This window comes from Heloderma suspectum, chromosome 4 (genome assembly GCF_057233095.1).
Source record: "Heloderma suspectum isolate Gila_16-S chromosome 4, 16-S_ref, whole genome shotgun sequence".
NCBI classification, from domain to species: domain Eukaryota; kingdom Metazoa; phylum Chordata; class Lepidosauria; order Squamata; family Helodermatidae; genus Heloderma; species Heloderma suspectum.
Window position 1 is genome coordinate 298,721,908 of NC_139461.1, and position 21,138 is coordinate 298,743,045.

Below are 21,138 nucleotides of genomic sequence, written 5' to 3' on the forward strand. Positions count from 1 at the left end.
GATTCTTTGTGTTTGGCAGAATATTTTGAAGGAAAACCTATGCACAGACAATGGGGATAGAGTTGTCAGGCATGGTCCCACTATCCCCTCTATGTGTTGGCTGTATAAGTGGCTGGTGGTCATGTAACACCCCTCCCCCCAAGGTTGACAAGGGACAGAGTTGAAGAAATAGGGACTACAGGAAGGACGTAGCTCAGTCGCAGGACACTTGCTTTGCATGCGGAAAGTCCCTGGTTCAATCCCTATCTTCTCCAGGCAGGGCTATGAACAGATCCTGCCTGAAACACTGGAGAGCTGCTGCCAGTTAGTGTTGACAATATTGGACTAGGTGGACGAGTGCTCTGACTCAGTATAAGGCAGCGTCAGAGGTTCTTACGTCCCTGAAAAGCTGAGGCAGATGGAGTATTGAAAGAGTGTCACAAGTGTTACTGCTATACCTGAGCAAAAAACACCTCCCCACTTTCACAGCTCTACTTTTGTAGCCCCAATGGGCACAGACCTTCCGTGGGTGGAGCCCTTCCTCCCGCAGAAGGTCCCTTCCTTTCACAGAAGACAGATCCTGGATCGAAACCTATACGATTTTCTCTTGCCCCCTGAAAGCTCCCCCCACCCCACACCCAATTTCACTGAGAAAGTGCCTGTTGGAACTTTATGTCTGGCATTCATTACCACATCTCCCAAGCTTTTCCCTCTTTTGGAGTGAGGTACAGTAATGACCATATAACACATTGCTTGTTCAAAGCTTCCTAAGCATCATTAACTGAAGGAAGGGATGTTTGACTGTTGACTCTTGGTAATGACCATTACTTTCAGATAATAAGTTATTTCCCCTCAATTAAAACTGGGAAAATACACAGAGCAGAACATTTGTTCAGTTAAAACAGAATGGAATACATCTTCCCAATAATAATTATGCCCCAGAGGTGGAACAGCTCATTTCTAGAGCAGCACTGACAACTGGACGTGTGCAACTCTACAGCCTTGTTGAAATTTAATTTAGCAGAATTCTTCCTTCCTCCGCCAAGCTCATTTTAATACACAGCAGCCCATGAATCAATGGACTTTCAAGAAACGTTCTGTGTTTTAGGGCAAACTCAATTGCTGCCACTTCATCCATAGATATGAGAGACAGAACATAAGCAAAGAATGAGCTCCTGCTTGCTGTGACTTGACTTGCAAAAGGGGAGGAAAAGGACTCTTGAAAAGAGCAGCAAACTGCAAAAGCACTGGAACATTTCCTAAAAATTATAAACAGGCTTCTCCAGAACCATTTGGATATTTTCCTCTTGTTTTCCTCCAGGTTGGTGCAGTGACTGTGGCTCAAGGCACATCCTTTTGTGAGTTACGAGTAGGGATGTGTGAACCCACTCCCGTCTGGCTTTTCTGGGGCCCTCCCAGTCCCTGCCCCTTCTTGCCGGTTGCTGAACGATGCTTGAGCCCCCCCCCCCATGCCCAGTGAGCAGCCCACACTCACCCTGGCAGCCTTGTCGAGCTCCGCGGTTGCCATTTTTTGAAAAATAAAACGATTGCAAAATTGTGCATATTTGCATATGCGCAAAATGCACATTTTTGTGATCGCCATTTTATTTGTCAAAAATTGGCAACCGCAGAGCTCAATGAGGCCACTGGGATGAGTGTGGGCCACTCGCCGCAAGTGGCAGGGGGCGAGCAGGAGCAGGGGCTCAGCGAGCGGGACTTGGGGGTGTGGGCAGGGGGGTCCACCTGTGCCATCCCTAGTTACGAGCATTACCTGCCTGAAATGTGCCTGGGCAGTTCACTTCCCCATGAAAATCCTACTGCTCAAGGCCAGAAGTATGATTTGAAAACAAAATCCATCAAGCTGGTTGTTTTTTTTCCTCAAGACAGAAGGAAGAACAATGCAACAGCTTATTTTTATTTTTTAGTAAGTTTGGGCTGAGTAGGACAATGGGGGGTTTCAGCTGATGTCTCTTTTCAGTTTGATGGTGGCCATTGGCAATCAGCTAAATTGTTTCAGCATCCCCCCCCCAAAAAAACAACCCCCCATTTCACCACCTATGAATGGAATGGCAGGGGGGGGGGCAAAATATATACAGTGTGTGTGTGTGTGTGTGTGTGTGTGTATATATATATATATATATATATATATATATATATATATATATGCTGTCAACTGCAAACCTGTGAGATGAGGTGCAATATAAATAAGTATTGTACATTAAGTAAAGGTGTGGCAAAGTCTCCCCCCCAGACACACATGCACTTTTTGCTCCCCATTTGGAGGCTGGGCTAGTTGCAGTCACCATTTTCATTACAGTATCGAGTTGTTACAGGGTACTAGAAGGAGACAAAATGGGAGGCATTGGCTAGCGGTGCCCAGGAGGACCACCACCAAATCAGCAGTGGTGGCAGTGGTGGCCACAAAACAGTGTTTAAGGAAGATCCATCACCACTACTAAGTTTTTGATAAGATTCCCCCCAAACTTCACCCTCATTTGTGCACCCCAAACTCCCCCCCATTTTATCCCCCCCCCGACTCTGAATATTGAGCCAAAAGTTCTCCTTTGAGAATCTTCTGCTTACGTCAAAATAGTGTGAAGGTTTGGTTCTTCCTCAGCTGACACCAAGCAGCACCTATTCCATCAGGCTGCATACCAGGAAAGGATGGGAAGCAGGACCACTCCATCAGCTCTGCTGAGAGACCAGCTCCCTCTGGCTCCTCCCTCCCTCAACAGTCACAGAGAAGCAGCCATTCCATTAGGCTCCAGCTAGGGATGGCTGAGCATTTCATCCAGTTCATTTTTTTGAATAAGAATTTACCAAGATTCACACATTTCTTCGTAAAGAAAGAACTTGATTAAAAAAAAAATGGATGTAGGAGGAAGCAAAACTGACAGATTTGTCCACTCCTAGCTGCAGCAGAGTTGAGAAGCAGAACCATTCCATTGGCTGTGCTGAGAAGGCAGTTCCTTTGGGCTCCTCCTCTCCCTGACATACTTATATCCCAGCTGGTTCTCATAAGAACTTTGTGATTTTACATACTGGTGCCTTAGTTTGCTTTTTTCCTCCCCCTCTTTGTCTCTTTTTCCTTTTGTGTCATGTCTTTTACACTATAAGTCTGAGGTAAGGCACTTTCTAGGTTTTTTAATTTTTTTTTTAATGATCTCTAAGCCACTCTGGGATAGGGGTGCACGAAAGCCACTTACCTGGTCTCGCAGCTTGCTTTGTGGTGGGGGGGAGGCGCTTCGCTGCTCCCCCCAAGTTCAGGCCGGGAGGGAGGCTTCCCGCCTCGCCCGGCCGAAATTCAGGCCGGGGAGGAGGCGCCTCACCTCGCCCGGCCGCAAAATAAAAAGTAAAAAAAAAAAAACGCCCCCGTGATAGGCTATGTGATGATTAACGTAGCCTATCATGCCTGACTTTGGAAATCTAGCTGTGATAGGCTTCATGACGATCAACGTAGCCTATCATGGCTAGATCTGCAAAGTCAGCCATGATAGGCTACGTTAATCGTCACGTAGCCTATCACGGGTGACTTAAAAAAAGAAGAAGAAGCGCATACGCAAATGGTGGCCCCCATAGGGAGCCACCATTTGCGTTCCTTATTTGGTCGCTGTAGTCTACGTAAATCTTTACGTAGACTACAGCGACCAAATAAGGAACGGGAATGGTGGCTCCCTATGGGGGCCGCCATTAGCCGTACGTGCTTTTTTTTTTTTTTAAGTCACCCGTGATAGGCTACGTGACGATTTACGTAGCCTATCATGGCTGACTTTGCAAATCTAGCCATGATAGGCTACGTTAATCGTCACGTAGCCTATCATGGGGGTGTTTTTTTTTTTTAACTTTTATTGGAATGGCGGCGGTGGCAGCCGGTCGAAAGACCGGCTGCCGCCTCTGCCCCTGTCGAAGACTTGCTGAACCACCGCCGGGACCCGCTGCCGGGAGGGACATTCAGGAAAGGTAAGTCCCATCCCGGGGGGGGGGCGGGGGCAGGGGTGCAGAGAATTTCTCCCCGAAACTACTTCGGGGGGCCGAATACGTTGGCACTCGGCCCCCCGAAGTTTCGGGGAGAAATTCTCCCCCATCCCTACTCTGAGAGACTTTTCCACAGAAGAGCAGGGCAAGATAGATAGATAGATAGATAGATGGATGGATGGATGGACGGACGGACGGACGGACGGACGGACAGACAGACAGACACTTTAACAATAAACAAACAAGTAAACATAATCATCAAGAAGGAATCTTGAAAGATACAGGGTAGCCCTGAGGCCTGATTAAATTAACATATTTGAATTCATTATCACCAAATGCGGAGATAACACTATCGGAGGGTCAAACTGCACATCGCACTGAATATGTCTTCACGCTTGCATGTGTTTTACATCACATTTAAATCACACGGATTCTGTCCTCCCTTTAGGCAGAGTGAGGCGAAAGCACTCCAGCAGCAGATTGGGAAAGGTAGCAGGTTGTGGCTATGGGCCCCAACCTGCCTGCTCACAGTGCCACCGGCCACCACCGCTTCTCTCCTGCCACTCTGCAGCCTCAGTGCCCACCTCACAAGCCAGCCATCAGTCCGCGGCCCCCCTGTGCCCTGCCCTGTCTTGCTTGGCAAAGCCAGTTGGCAACATATTGGCTTCCTCTCCTCTCTCTCTCTCTCTCTCTCTCTCTCTCTCTCTCTCCTTCTATCTCATCAGGCACAGGGGCTTTCTCATGGTTTCTTAGGGGTGGTTCTAGACCACTCATTATATATGAAGATTTCAGAATGCCTGGGCTGGGATCCAGGCAATTTATTGGACATACTGGATACAAATGTTATGATGTGATTATTTGTTCTTTTGGCCTTAGTTAACTTATGCAGGACTCTTCTGAAATTGGTAACAGCTGCATGTCATCAGCTCCAGGCTGAAGAATTGTGAGGGGCCACAACAGAGATGTTCACAAAGGAGCTGAATATAAACCCTAAGACAAAAGATTCAAAAAGCATGATGATTGTTTGTGTAGTGGAGGGGGGAATAAAAGAATAAACCCCATTCATTTCAGTTGTACTACTATTCTTTATACAACATGAGCTCATAAGTCTGAATGCTACTAGGCATATGTTGAGTAGTAAATACAAATGAAAGTCAAATTAAGTTTTACAACAGATATTGTGCAGCTGGGAATGCTAGACAAGTACCAGCAGAGATATGCAGCTAACCACCACTTTTTCTTATCAGGTTATGTTATATAAATGCTGCCATCTCATATTCTTTTCCTAGAATTTGCAGGTCCCCAGGCAAGGGAAAGAGAGACTTTTGATAGAGGAGGCCCACATGCTAGCAGGGTGATCTGGTGGAGTGTAGGCCTTGCAAGCGCCCTCCCCCTTGCAAGATGGGTAGTCATGGGCACAAAGCCGGTAGGAGCAGCAGTGTGGTAAGGCCAAACAAAGGCAAAGGAGGCTGCTCATTAGCCCCTGGCCAGGTATGGGAGGGCAAGCCCTGACATCATCAGAAATGCATAAAATTCAGAAGCCTCGAGCTAGGCAGGATGTGAAATCAATAATGTATGCCCGGTTCCAAAATAAGTTCTCCCTCATAATAGCCAGAAGATACCCTCAGGGTGTCAGTGAAGAAACTGAATGGGCTGAAAAGAGGTTTTGTAAGTGTATCTATCATAAAACCATCCACTGGATGGGTGCCCATTCATACTTAATGTTTCCCTTTTGTAATTAGGATGGCTTGAATACATATCATACTTCAGTCTTTTGTCTACAGATGGGGATAGCAATTCCCAACACTTAAGGGGTTTTATGTAATCATTGTGGTTTGGTCATGCAAGCATGATGTCAAATCTTTTGTTCAAAATGCATAAAAACTCAGGTTCTGCATTTAAATCTGTGTTTGTAATCAATAAATGTGCCATTTGGCTTTCTTTGAAGCTTGTGTGTGCATGTGCGTGCTAGAATCGTTTCGGGTTGCCTCTTTTGCCATAGGCACCCTATTGCCAAAGTCTGAAATTCCTTTTTGTTTTTTTGTTTTTAAAAGGCAAATGTGTATCTTGTAGTACATGTGGAGGTTTGTACACATATCTTAGAGGAGCATATTTGATAACAAATGTAAGTTGTGGCAAGGGTTGTATGGATTTTGTAAAATCCGCTCTGTCCCCATTTCACAGTTTGTCAGGTAGGGATGGCGTAGAAATCCGCCACGGACTCCAATGAGCCGGATTCTTTAGAATCCGGCCCCCCGGAGTCCATGGCGGAATGGACTGCTCCCCTCGCCACCCTGCGAACTAAAGTCGGGACGGATCCTACCTGGCACCAACCGGTCTGGGTCCATCCTCTTTCTTCCGCAGCTGTTTGCTGCCAGGCTGTGGACGCAAATGGCATCCAGCGTAGCGGACGTCATTTGCGTCCCTGCCCTTTGCCATGATTGGCTACGCATCTGCTATGCCATTTGCATCCCTGCTCTTTGCTGTGATAGGCTACGTAAATATTTATGTAGCCAATCACAGCAAAGGGCAGGGACGCAAATGGCATCCCCTATGCCGGATGCCATTTGCTGCTGCAGCCCGGCAGCGGATGGAAGTCCGGCTGCAGATGGCCCCAGCCTGTGGGTCTGCGGACACTGGGGAGGATTCCGGGGGGAAGGACGGATCACCTCCCCGCCCAGCGGACCCCGGAAAGGACTGGTAAGTGGGGTTCGTACACCCCTATAAAATGTCAGGTGTCTTCCATTCCTTCATCTGCTCATTGATGGATTTGGATCCCCCCCCAATTTCCCAAATTTGCATTTGTGCAAATTTGCACTTGCAAAAATGTGCAAATCTCCCCCAAATTGTGCAAATTCCCCCAAATGCACATTTGCATGCTTTAGCCTATGGGGGAAATCCATATTTTTGGCCAGTTTTTTTAAAAATGTATTTTCTTATTACTAAATTTGCATACAATTCCAGAAAGTAAAACAAACAAACAAACAGACTGGTCTACATGTCCATAGAATCCGTGCAATTCAGGAAAGCCGGCACACTGTGGAATCCTTAGATCAGTTTCATAAAAATCTGAAGTCATTTGATTCCACTGCAGATTTCTCCAAAATCCCTGGTTGTGACCCACCAAATTCAGTGTAGCCTATTAGCCAAGTCAGTCCATCAGGCAGCATCTGGCACCTTTGGGCCCAAGCCCCCAAACAGGCCTCACCAGTGTCAATGCCTGCCCTGGTCCCCTGACAACAGGCGGTGGCCTGCTAGGAGCCACCATTTTACATTTCCCACAATGCTTTGGAGCACCCAACTTAGCACTACACCAAGACATTGTGGAAATCACAGTGGTAGCCTCTACTTTAAAATGGTAGCTCATTGCTGTCACCTGCCATTGCTGCCAGGTAAGGCCACAACTGGGAGAGGGGCACCTATGAAAGGGGGACTCTGTGGAAAGCCATTTTCTGAGGGCCCCTTTAAACCTGGGATTGTTCCTGCCCCTGGTCCTTCCTTCTGATGATGTTGCCTGTTGGAACTGTGAAGAGAGGGGGATTCTCAAAATCACTAAAACCAAAGCAAAGGTAGCCATGTTGACCATAAGAGAACTCTCCACTTGAAGTTGGGACTTTATTCTCTGAGGGTTCTAGGGATGTACGAATTGTGTACCTTCCGCCCCGCTTGACTTCCGCAGTTTGCGACCAGTGCTCCGTACCGTCGTTCACAAGCCCCCGGAATTCTCCTCTTTTTTTTCCACTCCGAAAATTACGAAGATAAATCCATACCAACAGCCGTAATTTTGCATAACTTCTATAAGATAGGCTATTTTTCATAGATATTTACGTATTTCTCCCCCTGCCCTGAGACATGTAGCAATTATTTTCAGCCAAAACACTTCCTCCTCCTCCTCCTCGGGGCTTCCCAAAACAAGGATGCCCTAGGTATGCCTGAGCAATGCACTCTTTGTTTAAAGCAATGCTGTTTGAAAGAAAGAAAGAAAGAAAAAAAGAAAGAAAGAAAGAAAGAGCCTTTTAAAATGACCATGCCAGTCTGGAGCCCTGCACGAGCATTATTCCCCCAGCTAGGTTTTCTATTTCCACATCCAGTGTTGTTGGTGACATGGTGAGGCTAAAATGGAGAGGAGAACCAACTCTATGCATGTCTACTCAGAAGTAAGTCTTAATGAGTTCAATGCAACTTACTCCTACACATGTCAGCACCTCACTTGCCCCCAGCTCAGCCTTGTATTTCCACATCCAGCTCATGAGCAAACCTCCTGTTAATTATCTCACTGGCTGACTTTGGGCTGGCCTCTCACCACTACCCCGCACTTCTGTTATATGAAACTCATGAAGAAAAAGAGACAGTATAATGGAAAGTTCTTTCTGAAGCAGTCACACTTGTACAAATGCAGCATGAAGGGAAAGATCAGCAACCTTCTCTTTGTTTGAATAAAAAGCACACTCTGCACATGCTCAGGGAATGGACAAAATGAGGAATAAACATACCAGGGAATATAAAGAACTATATTCTTCCATCATGTGTGTGTGTGTGTGTGGGGAATCTCCCTCAATCCAGCTGTTCCCTGGAACCCGCCCCCACATTCACCCAGGGGTCTTCTGAGATAACTAACAGGAGGTTTGATAATGAGCTGGATGTGGAAATACAAAGCTGAGCTGGGGGCAAGTGGGGTGCTGACATGTGTAGGAGTAAGTTGCATTGAACTCAGTAAGACTTACTTCTGAGTAGGCATGCACAGAGTTGGTTCTCTTCTCTGCTCAGCTTTGTATTTCCACATCCAGCTCATTATCAGACCTCCAGTTAGTTATCTCAGAAGTAGGGATGTACGAAAGTCACTTACCTGGTCACACAGCTTGCTTCGCGGTGGGGGGGAGGCGCTTCGCTTCTCCCCCCAAAGTTCAGGACAGGAGGGGGAGGCTTCCCGCCTTTCCTGGCTGAAATTCAGGCCGGGGAGAAGCGCCCCGTCTCCCCGGCCGCGAACTTCAAAAGAAAAGTAAAAAAAAAAAAAAAAAGCCCCGTGATAGGCTACGTAACAATTAACGTAGCCTATCACGGCTAGATCTGCAAAGTCAGCCATTATAGGCTACATTAATCGTCACGTAGCCTATCACGAGTGACTTTAGAAAAAAAAAAAGCGCGTACGCAAATGGCGGCCTCCATAGGGAGCCGCCATTCGCGTTCCTTATTTGGTCGCTGTAGTCTACGTAAAGATTTATGTAGACTACGGAGAAAATAAGGGCAAAACAAATAGCGCTGCCCTTATTTTCGCCATAGTCTACGTAATCTTTACGTAGACTAAAGCGACCAAATAAGGAACGCGAATGGCGGCTCCCTATGGGGCCCGCCATTAGCCGTACGCGCTTTTTTTTTTTTTAAGTCACCCGTGATAGGCGACGTGACGATTTACGTAGCCTATCACGGCTGACTTTTCAAATCTAGCCATGATAGGCTACGTTAATCGTCACGTAGCCTATCACGGGGGCTTTTTTTTTTTACTTTTCTTGGAATGGCGGTGGCGGCAGCCGGTTGAAAGACTGGCTGCCGCCCCTGCCCCTGTCGAAGCCCTGCTGAACCGCCGCTGCGACCCGCCACTGGGAGCGACATTCGGGAAAGGTAAGTCCCATCCTGGGGGGGGGGGCGGGGGGGGGGTACAGAGAATTTCTCCCCGAAACTACTTCGTGGGGCCGAATATGTTGGCATTTGGCCCCCCGAAGTTTCGGCGAGAAATTCTCTGACACCCCTACATAGGGATGTACGAAAGTCACTTACCTTTTTGAAGGGTGACATTCGTGGTGGGGGGGAGGCACTCCGTCCCTCCCCCCGAAATTCTGGCCGGGGGGGAGGCGCTCCGTCCCTCCCCCCCGAATCCTGGCTGGCCAGCTCCGCTCCGCAAGGATTCTGCAGAGCCGCTGGCCGGCTCCGCCAGCAGCTGGACATCCGGCCTCTGGCTAGCAGGGACGCAAATGGTGGCGGCTGTAGCCGCCACCGTTTGCGTCCCTGCAGTTAGCCGTGATAGGCTACGGAAATGTTTACGTAGCCTATCGCGGGTAGGGATGGTGGAGAATTTCTCCCCGAATCTTCGGGGGGCTGAGTGCCAATGCATTCGGCCCCCCGAAATCGGCGGTGAAATTCTCCACCCCCCCGCCCCCCCCCGGGATGGGACTTACCTTTGGCGAATGTCCCTCCCGGCGGCGGGTCCCAGCGGCAGTTTGTCGGCCTTTCGTCGGGGGCGGGGGCGGCAGCCGGTCTTCCGACCCGCTGCCGCCGCCGCCATTACAACGTGTAAAAAAAACACAAAAAAACCTGTGATAGGCTACGTAATGATTAACGTAGCCTATCACAGCTAGATTTCCAAAGTCAGCCATGATAGGCTACGTAAATTGTTACGTAGCCTATCACGGGTGACTTTGAAAAAAACAAAAATAGCACGTACGCAAATGGCGACGCCCTATGGGGCGTAGTCTACATAAATCTTTACGTAGACTACCGGGACCAAATAACCAAGTAACCTACGGCGTAGTCTACATAAATCTTTACGTAGACTACTGGGACCAAATAAGGAACGCAAATGGTGGCGCCCATAGGGCGTCGCCATTTGCGTACGCACTTTTTTTTTTTCCAAAGTCACCCATGATAGGCTACATAACGATTTACGTAGCCTATCACTGCTGATTTTGGAAATCTAGCCGTGATAGGCTACGTTAATCGTTACGTAGCCTATCACTTTTTTTTTTTTTTTACACGTTGTTTCTCGGCCGGGGAGACGGGGTGTTTCTCCCCGGCCTGAATTTCGGCCGGGCGAGGCAGGACGCCTCTCCCCCCTCGCCTGAAATTTGGGGGGAGAAGCGAAGCACCTCCCCCCCACCGCGAAGCACCCCTACGAAAAGGTAAGTGACTTTCTTACATCCCTAATCACAGCTGATTTAAAAGAAAAAAGAAACAAACATGCGTATGCAAATTTGCGTTCCTTATTTTGGCACGTCTAGTCTATGTAAACATTTTTTTTTCTTTTAAATAAGCCGTGATAGGCTAAGTAAACATTTACGTAGCCTATCACAGTGTTTTTTTAAAAATCTAGCTGTGATAGGCTACGTAAATCTTTACATAGCTATCATGTTGGTTTTTTTTAACTGGAAATGGTGGTGGCGGCAGCCGGTCGGAAGACCGGCCGCCGCAGCCGCGGCTGCTGAACCGCCACCGCAGGTGCCGCTGCCAGGAAGATCCGCCCATGGTAAGTCCCATCCTGGGGGAGGTGGCAGACCGTTCCGCCACCGATTTCGGGGGGCTGAATGCGATGGCATTCGGCCTCCCTGAGATCCGTGGCGGAATTCTCTGACATCCCTAGAGTTTCATAACAGAAGTGTGGGAGAATGGTGAGAGTAGGGATGTACAAAAGTCACTTACCTTGAACAAAATTTGATTCGCGGTGGGGGGGGGCGCTCCATCCCTCCCCCTGAAATTCTGGCAGGGAGGAGGCACTCCGTCCATCCCCCAAAAAATTCTGGCTGGGGGGGAGGCACTCCATCCCTCCCCCCCGAAATTCTGGCCGGGGGGGAGACGCTCCGTCCCTCCACCCCTGAATCCTGGCTGGCTGGGCCGCAAATGGTGGCGGCCGTAGCCGCCACTGTTTGCGTCCCTGCAGTCAGCCATGATAGTCTACGTAAATCCTTACGTAGCCTATCACAGCTGAGTAACCCCCCCCAAACCCCCGCGCGTATGCAAATGGCGGCGCCCATGGGCACCGCCATTTGCGTTCCTTATTTTGGCATGTCTAGTCTATGTAAACATTTACGTAGACTACAGTGAAAATAAGGGGAACGCAAATAGTGTAGACGCTACGCTATTTGCGTTCCCCTTATTTTCGCCGTAGTCTACGTAAATGTTTACATAGACTAGATGTGCCAAAATAAGGAATGCAAATGACGGCGCCCATGGGCGCCACCAGTTGCGTATGCGGGTTTTTTTTTTCTCAGCCGTGATAGGCTACGTAAGGATTTACGTAGACTATCATGGTATTTTTTTAAAATCTAGCCGTGATAGGCTACGTAAATCTTTACATAGCCTATCAGGTTTTTTTGGTGTTTTTTTTTTAATTGGAAATGGCGGTGGCGGCAGCCGGTCGGAAGACCGGCCGCCGCAGCCCCCGCCGCCGAACTGCCACCGAACCACCGCCGGAGCCGCCACCATGAGGATTCGCCCAAGGTAAGTCCTGTCCCGGGGGGGCGGGGGGGCAGACCGTTTCGCCACCAATTTCGGGGGGCTGAATGCTCTGGCATTCGGCCTCCCTGAGGTTCATGGCAAAATTCTCTGACATCCCTAGGTGAGAGGCCAGCCCAAAGTCACCCAGTGAGATAACTAACAGGTTTGCTAATGAGCTGGATGTGGAAATACAAAGCTGAGCTGGGGGCAAGTGGGGTGCTGACATGTGTAGGAGTAAGTTGTACTGAACTCAGTGAGACTTACTTCTGAGTAGAGATGCACAGAGTTGGTTCTCCTCTCCATTTAGCCTCACCATGTCACCAATAAGGCTGGATGTGGAAATAGAAAACTTAGCAGGGGGAATAATACTCGTGCAGGGCTCCAGACTGGCATGGTCATTTTAAAAGGTTCGGTCTTTCTTTCTTTCTTTCTTTCTTTCTTTCTTTCTTTCCCTCTCTCTCTCTCTCTCTCTCTCTCTCTTTCTTTCTTTCTTTCTTTCAAAAAGCATTGCTTTAAACAAAGAGTATATTGCTCAGGCACACCTAGGGCAGCCTTGAGGAGGAAGTGTTTTGGCTAAAAGTAAATGGAGACGGAGGATTTCAATTGAAAAAGAACGTCCACAAACAAGGCGGTGAACACAACTCATTTTTTAAAAAAACTTACATATTTATTATTGGAATGTACTACCTTGCGTTTTTATTTACGAAAATTTTGCGACTCTGTGCGGATGACAAAAAAAAAAAAGCTGCATGACTGATGGCTCTGCAGGACCTCGTGGTGCCGTTCTGCAGAGGATTCCGTGGCACAGACTGAAGGGAATTCGATCCCATTTGAGTCCGTAGCAGAATTCTCTGACATCCCTAGAGGGTCCATGCCCTCCACCTAATAGGTAAAGCTACCCAATTGGGCTTTAATTGACCTAAAAAACAAACAAACATAGGGCAGCTTCTAAAATTATCTCTAATGGTGAAAGGGGCCATTGTGCATCACCCAGGATGGAAAACACGCCTGAGTAACAGCTGGGTTTTATATTTCCAAAATGGAGGATCCAACATTTTTCTTTTCCTGGTTCACAGCAACCCTAGGGGCAGCTCCAGGTCCAACCTTGTAACCATCACATGATTTGCAGAGCCTAATTTGAATGTCTGCAGACCTTGCCTTCCACACACCTCCCACCATCAAGTCTCCCCCACCCACCCCCAACTTGCTTTTTGCAACATCTTGCCTGATGAAGATATCTGCAGATCTCAGAAGTGTGTACATTTTTATCAACTTTTGGTTGGCCTAATAAAATTATTACACTAATATGGTTTTTAGGGGTGCATGAAAGCCACTTACCTGGTCTCGCAGCTTGCTTCGCGGTGGGGGGGAGGCGCTTCGCTGCTCCCCCCGAAGTTCAGGCCAGGGGGGAGGCTTCCCCCCTCACCCGGCCGAAATTCAGGCCGGGGAGGAGGCGCCTCGCCTTTCCCGGCTGCAAAATAAAAAGTTAAAAAAACCCCAACAACATGCCCCCGTGATAGGCTACGTGATGATTAACGTAGCCTATCACGGCAAAGATCTGCAAAGTCAGCCGTGATAGGCTATGTTAATCGTCACGTAGCCTATCACGGGTGACTTCAAAAAAAAAAAAAAAAGCGCGTACGCAAATAGCGTTGCCCTTATTTTCGCCGTAGTCTACGTAAATCTTTACGTAGACTACAGCGACCAAATAAGGAACGTGAATGGCGGCTCCCTATGGGGGCCGCCATTAGCCGTACGCGGTTTTTTTTTTTTAAAGTCACCCGTGATAGGCTACGTGACGATTTACGTAGCCTATCATGGCTGACTTTGCAAATCTAGCCATGATAGGCTACGTTAATCATCACGTAGCCTATCACGGGGGCGTTTTTTTTTTTTTTTACTTTTATTGGAATGGCGGCGGCGGCAGCCGGTCGAAAGACCGGCTGCCGCCTCTGCCCCTGTCGAAGACCTGACGAACCGTCGCCGGGACCCGCCGCCGGGAGGGACATAGGGGGTGCGGAGAATTTCTCCCCGAAACTACTTCGGGGGGCCGAACACATTGGCACTCGGCCCCCCGAAGTTTCGGGGAGAAAGTCTCCCCCATCCCTAATGGTTTTTGAATTTCTCTTAAGAACCTAGAATAACAAGAGATTCCTGACTCCACCCAGATACAGCTAAGTCCGGTGGCACCTAGTCTAGACCAGGGAAGGCCATGTAGTGCCCATAGGCATCAATATTCCTCCACACCAGACACCTTTCTTGGCATTCCTCAAGGTGCCCTATCCCTTCCACTTTTAAAAAAGCACATTTTGTGCTGGTAGGTGGGAGCAGGGATGGAAGGATGCCCCAGAGTTTGGGTCCTCTGGGGAGCCGCTGATGCTGCTCACATTCCCCAGATCCATGCTTGAGCTCCCCTCCCCCTGCCCCACTTGCTGAGCCTCCTGCACTGATTCTGAACCCATCGGTGAGTGCTGTGAGTGCCATTTCGCAAAAGAAAATGGCGATTGTGAATATGTGCACATCTAATCTTACGCAAAGTGGTGCCCTGAATGGCTGATATATGCATGATTACCATTGTAAATGGCCCATTTATGCCTGTAATCTTCTGTATATCGGCAATTCACGGCAATGTTTTGCGCAAGACTAGATGTGGGCATATTTGTGATTGCCATTTTCTTTTACAAAATGGTGCTTGCAGTGCTTGTGAACAGGGCTGGGGTGAGTGCGTGTGGCTCGGTGAATGCGGGGGGGGGTCATGTGGGGGCAGGGGCTCGGCTGGTGCGGCTAGGAGAACATGGGCAGGGGGAGTCTGCTGGACTCCCAGACACAATTGGGTGCCTGCACGATCCCTAGGGGTGGACGAAAGTCACTTACCTGTCCTCGAAGGACGTTCGTGGTGGGGGGGAGGCGCTTCGCTGGTCCCCCCGCGAAGTTCAGGCTGGGGGGGGAGGCTTCCCGCCTCGGCCCGGCCGAAATTCAGGCTGGGGAGGAGGCGCCTCGCCTCGCCTCGCCCGGCTGCGAACGCGAAAGTTTTTTTTTTTAAAAAATGCCCCCGATAGGCTACGTGACGATTCACGTAGCCTATCATGGTTAGATCTGCAAAGTCAGCCGTGATAGGCTATGTCAATCGTCACGTAGCCTATCACGGGTGACTTAAAAAAAAAAAATCGCGTACGCTGATGGCGGCCCTCATAGGGAGCCGCCATTCGCGTTCCTTATTTAGTCCCTGTAGTCTACGTAAATGTTTACGTAGACTACGGCGAAAATAAGGGCAACGCAAATAGCGTTGCCCTTATTTTCGCCGTAGTCTACGTAAATCTTTACGTAGACTACAGCGACCAAATAAGGAAGGGGAATGGCAGCTCCCTATGGGGGCCGCCATTATCCGTACACACTTTTTTTTTTTTTAAAGTCACCCGTGATAGGCTACGTGACGATTGATGTAGCCTATCACGGCTGACTTTGCAAATCTAGCCGTGATAGGCTACGTTAATCGTCACGTAGCCTATCAGGGGGCATTTTTTTTTCTTTTATTGCAATGGCAGCGGCGGCAGCCGGTCGAAAGACCGGCTGCCGCTCCCGCCTCGCTCGAACACCCGCCGAACCGCCGGCCGGACCAGCCACCGGGAGGGACATTCGGTGAAGGTAAGTCCCATCCCAGGGGGGTGCGGGGTGCGGGGGGGGGGTGCGGAGGATTTCTCCCTGAAACTTGTTCGGGGGGCCGAACACATTGGCGCTCGGCCCCCCGAAGTTTTGGGGAGAAATTCCCCCGCCATCCCTAACGATCCCTAGCTGGGATTACTTCAAAGCAAAATGAGGACCTCCAGCTGCTTCCATCTTCATTCCCATGAATGGCTCTACGCTACATGATGGGGCTCAGAGACATTCTTAGAAAATTAGTATATGTGGGAGACAAGATGGATGGATGTGTGTGTGTGTGTGTGTGTGTGTGTGTGTGAGGGAGGGAGGAAGTGGAGGGGAGGGGTGAGAGAGAACATCTATAGGTGATGATCCAAAGTGAAAGAAAAAAGGGGTGAGTAGGTGGGGGGAGAAGGGGGAGAACAAGAGACTTTGCCTTCTGCAAAATAGTTTTTTGTTGGCACTGAAAAATGTGGATTCAAAGGAGTTTAGCATCATGTGGCTTGGCCCCTACTTTTACCCTGTACACAGCCATTTGCTCAGGTTACTTGTCCTTTGTTACTAGCAATACCTCCCATAGCAGTCATTTTGTGCTGGTGCCCACAACAGTTTCTCAATTCCCAAATATACCCACGGCCCCCAAAAAAGTTGCCTACCCCTGGGCATAGAAAATCATAGAATAGTAGGGTTGGAAGGGGCCGACAAGGCCATCAAGTCCAACCCCCTGGTCCATGCAGGAATCCAAGTCAGAGCATCCCCGACAGATGGCTGTCCAGCTTTGTCTTGAATGCCTCCAGTGTGGGAGAGACCACCACCTCCCTAGGTAAGTGGTTCCACTGTCGTCTTGCTCTAACAGTCAGGAAGTTTCTCCTGATGTTCAGCTAGAATCTGGCTTCCCGTAACTTGAGCCCATGATTCTGTGTCCTGCACTCTGGGATGAAAGCTATGGTCTAGAGCATAGAATCACACATGCAGGGAAGGGCATTGGTGAGAGAGCAGAAAGTCCCATTTCCTGGCTGCAGGATATAAGATTCTGCATGTCGCATAGAGATTCAAGAACACACTTGTTCTACTGCCATCTCCGGCACTTTTGAGGAAGGTGCTTCCTCCCTGCCCCTTTGATTAACTCATCTGGTAGATATTCAGGCCATTGTTCTACTGTAGGCAAACCTTGTCCTTCCTGAGTTGAAAGATCAAAGTACAAACACTGCATGGATGAGCCATCTGTTTCCCTCTTCCGGGCATGTCCGAGGCTTCAGCTAAGTATTATATAATTAGAATTTTAAATGCAAAAGCACACATTGTGTTCAGGGCCAGGTTACTGTGGTAACTAAGCCCGAGTCAAAATTAAGAACCGCTGGGCAGCTCTGAAACAGGTGAACTAGATTTCCTCCAGCTAGTCCACATCTCCAGCAATTGTCTATCTATTATATCAAGGCTAATACAGCCTTTGGAGGGTCCATTGGGATGTAGCTCAATTTGCTGATGGGTGAATATTAGCCTGAGGCCCAGTGATAAGTTACCGATTGCTTTCTGGACCATTAACCATTGCAGGAGGAGAACAGTATAGCACAATCCTATATGTATCTACTCAGAAGTAAGACCCACCAACAGTGGTGCTGCTAGGTAATTTTAGAACCTGGACTTTGTGGTCTTATGCCACCACCACTAGGGATGTGTGAACCCACCCCTGTTTGGGTTCTCTGGGTGCCCGCCCAGCCCCTGACCCTACTCACCAGTCCCCAGACTGTGCTCGAACTCTTCCCATACAGGGAGAGCAGCCCACATTCACCCCGGTGGCTTGGTCAAGCTCTGCAGTTGCCATTTTTGAAAAATAGAATGGCAATTGCAAAATGCGCATATTTGTACATGCGCAAAAATGTGCATTTTTGCAAAAATGTGCATTTTCACACAGATGCAAATATGTGCATTTGCAAAACGTGCATTTTTGCATACACAAATATGTACATTTGCAAAATGCGCATTTCTGCATCTGCAAATGCGTGCATTCGCAAAATGCGCATTTTCACACATATGCAAATATGCGCATTTTTGCAATTGCCATTTCACTTTTCAAAAAACGGTGACTGCAGAGCTCGACGAGGCTGCTGGAGTGAGTGTGGGCCGCTTGCTGAACACAGGCAGGGGGCAAGTGGGGGCAAGGACTTGGTGAATGGGGTTCAGGGGTGTGGGCAGGGGGGGTTCTGCCCAATTCCATCTAGGAATCGGGCGCCTGCACCATCCCTAACTACCCCCCCTTTAGATGGCCATGTGTATTACTTCAGTTGTGGAGCACACAAGTAACGTTTCTCTACCTGCTGCCCCTACCATTCCGTGCTTCACAACTGCTTCTAAGTTCCTTATATGTTAGAACAACAACAGCAGCAGCATAGTTGTCCTGATAAAAAAAATAATAATAATACTCTGAACCTGTTCCATTTTCTACTTTGAACTCATTCATATCACAGCACCTTCAATACTAACAGAAGAAAATAGAGTTTGATTCTCTAGCTCTGATGCTCTCATCACCTGTCACTCTCATTTACACACACACACACACACACAGCTGCGGGGCCCTCAATTTTGACCCTTTCAGCCCTAGCTGCACCACTGCCCACTGAATTCAGCAGGGCTTCTTCCCAGGTAAGTTAGTATAGGATTGCAACCTCTGGATGAAGTAAGTCCTGTTGAACTCAGTGGGTTCCACTTCTGAGAAAACAAGCACTGCAGGATTGCACTGTTAATCTCACACAATTCCTGTGATTGCACAATTCCTGTGTGAAAGTGTGCAGCTCTGGCTATTTAGAAACCAGGCCTGATCCTGGATCAAACAAGGTTTTTCAGGATGAGTAAATCTGTTGTTGAGGATCATACAAATGGAATTATGGATGAAATGCTCTTGGTGGGCTTGAGTCCTCCTGTAGTCAGGATGTAGTGTTGAGTCATGATCTCAAAATCTGCCATATTCACAAAGCCAGACAAACAGTGCCAAGAAATTAAGTTGTCCTGATTTTCGCCCTGTAGACACCATGAAAATGAAGATAATTAAATCAGCCCAGGGTCTTGGCTGAACTGAGACTGAAACAAACATCGGAATATTAAGACAATATTGGGCTAATTGTAGCCAAAAAAGATTTAGGTGAGACATTACAGGATGAAAATTGCCTTTAAGGTTCATACATACTGAAACTAACCATGTTGTTGTCAAATCTCCATTTCTGGATCTCTTTAAGAGCCAAACTTTGGACAAATTTGATCAGTTGAATTTAGATAGCATTTATCTATGGCTGACTGGGGCATGCTGGAACTTGTAGTCTGATACATCTGGAGGACATCAAATTAGAGAATATTGGCCTATGAGGATCCCTCCCTTGGTCAATTGTATCAAATCCCATATTCCCTTTACATATTAGGCCCTATTACGCTGCTGCTTCTTCTTCTTCTTCTTCTTCTTCTTCTTCTTCTTCTTCTTCTTCTTCTTCTTCTTCTTTTCTCTCCCTCCCTCTCTCTCTCTCTCTCTCTCTCTCACACACACACACACACAGATAGAGAGAGAGGGAGGGTGTTCTTGTTTTTTGTGGGTTTTTTTAGAAAAATGCATACAAATACAAAAGAGATCATATTTATTGATGTGTGACATATGCATTTATTAAACAAACAAACAAACAAATAAAATACATAGCGCACAATCTGGAGCAGGACTTCCACAAGGGACCAAGTGTTCTGTTTTGTTTTAAATTTTTCATTTAAAGTGATAATAGTTGCTGCCTCCAGATAACTGGAAGGTATTTTTATGCTAAATGATCTGGTGGTGATGCTGTCCTTGATGATGTATAAATCCATTTACAGTGGTAATCTGGGTAACAAAATGAATACTCCATCACTGTACTATGAATAGTAAATTAGCCCAGATAGAAGTGTTGAACATCCAATCAAAATCATTAAGTAAAGAGAAGACTAAGATTGGTGGGGACTAGGCAGAGGCAATTATAACTGAGGAATACATTTACTTCGAGAGGGACGAAGGTATGGCTGGCACCCTGCTTCAAGAAAATAAAACTGGGAGGAAAGTGTGGAGACCACATGTCTCCAAAAATAATAATAAAAATAATCTATTAACATGATTATTTTGCAGCACTGACTTTCAAGGATCTTATAGAAGGCAGGGTTTAGTATGAATAGCTGAGGCTGTCATACGACGAGCAAAGAGCTGGATGTGCCCGATCTCGTCTGATCTCTTGGAAGCTAAGCAGGGTCAGCCCTGGTTAGCACTTGGATGGGAGTCCGCATGGGAATCAGGCTTCCTGCACTGAGCAAGGGGTTGGACTCAATGGTCTTGTAAGGTCCCTTCCAACCCTCTGATTCTATGATTCTAATCTGACCATGTCTGAACATAACACTAAACAGTGCTTGTATTTGTTGACTTTTTCCAGTGCCATACCTGCACTAGCCAACTGACAGTGGTTTGTTTCTGGCCAACAAACCACAATCTGACATCAGGGTTTGAAGTTGGCTTGTGAATCTCGGCTTGCATTAACTGTGGTTTGTTGTTACATCTGAACCCATTATCCTAGCTTAATCTGAGTTCCATCATTCCACCCCTGCTGCCTGCCTGACTACAGAGACATGAGGCAAGAGTGGTTAGAAAACAAAACCACTTCTATGGCTCTGGTTGGTAATTCTCAAGTCCTCTCCCTTCTGCTTCCCTTTGCCTGGCAAGAGGCTCTTTTCCCTGCCCATTTCTTCAATGCCAAGCCCCCTTATATTGCTCTGTAGCAGCCTTGTGACTACTAGTACCTATGCAGGGATACACATCAAAAGCACAACTTTGCTCTTGGAGACCGACACCAGCTGATGAACTGATGCAATTTCACACACACACACACACACACACACACACACACACACCTCTCTCAAAAGAAAGTACACAATACTGTCCTTTGCTCCTCCACACTTAAGTGCTTTTTGTAGTTCTTCTCCGGGGAAAATCATGACCCTTCAGTATTTAGCACAGCCTTGTGTGTGTGAGTGTGTGTGTGTGTAGTGTAGTGGCAAATTCAGAAGTGCAGGGTCTCTTTGTGACAGTCATAGCCACGCCCCCTCACAGCCTCACCCCCTTCTAAGATTACACAGCCTTGTAAGACATACAGCCTTCAACTGGGATCCAAAAACAGCGCAGCTGAGAGTAAGGCAGGGGTATTTCAATGGGATGTCAGAGAAACAATGCAGGAGTGTTAATCTTTTTCACTCACTCACTCACTCACTCACTCACACACAAACATTTAAGTTTTCAAAATATGATACCCTTCACCCGCTTGGAAGCTTCACCCTCTCAACTCA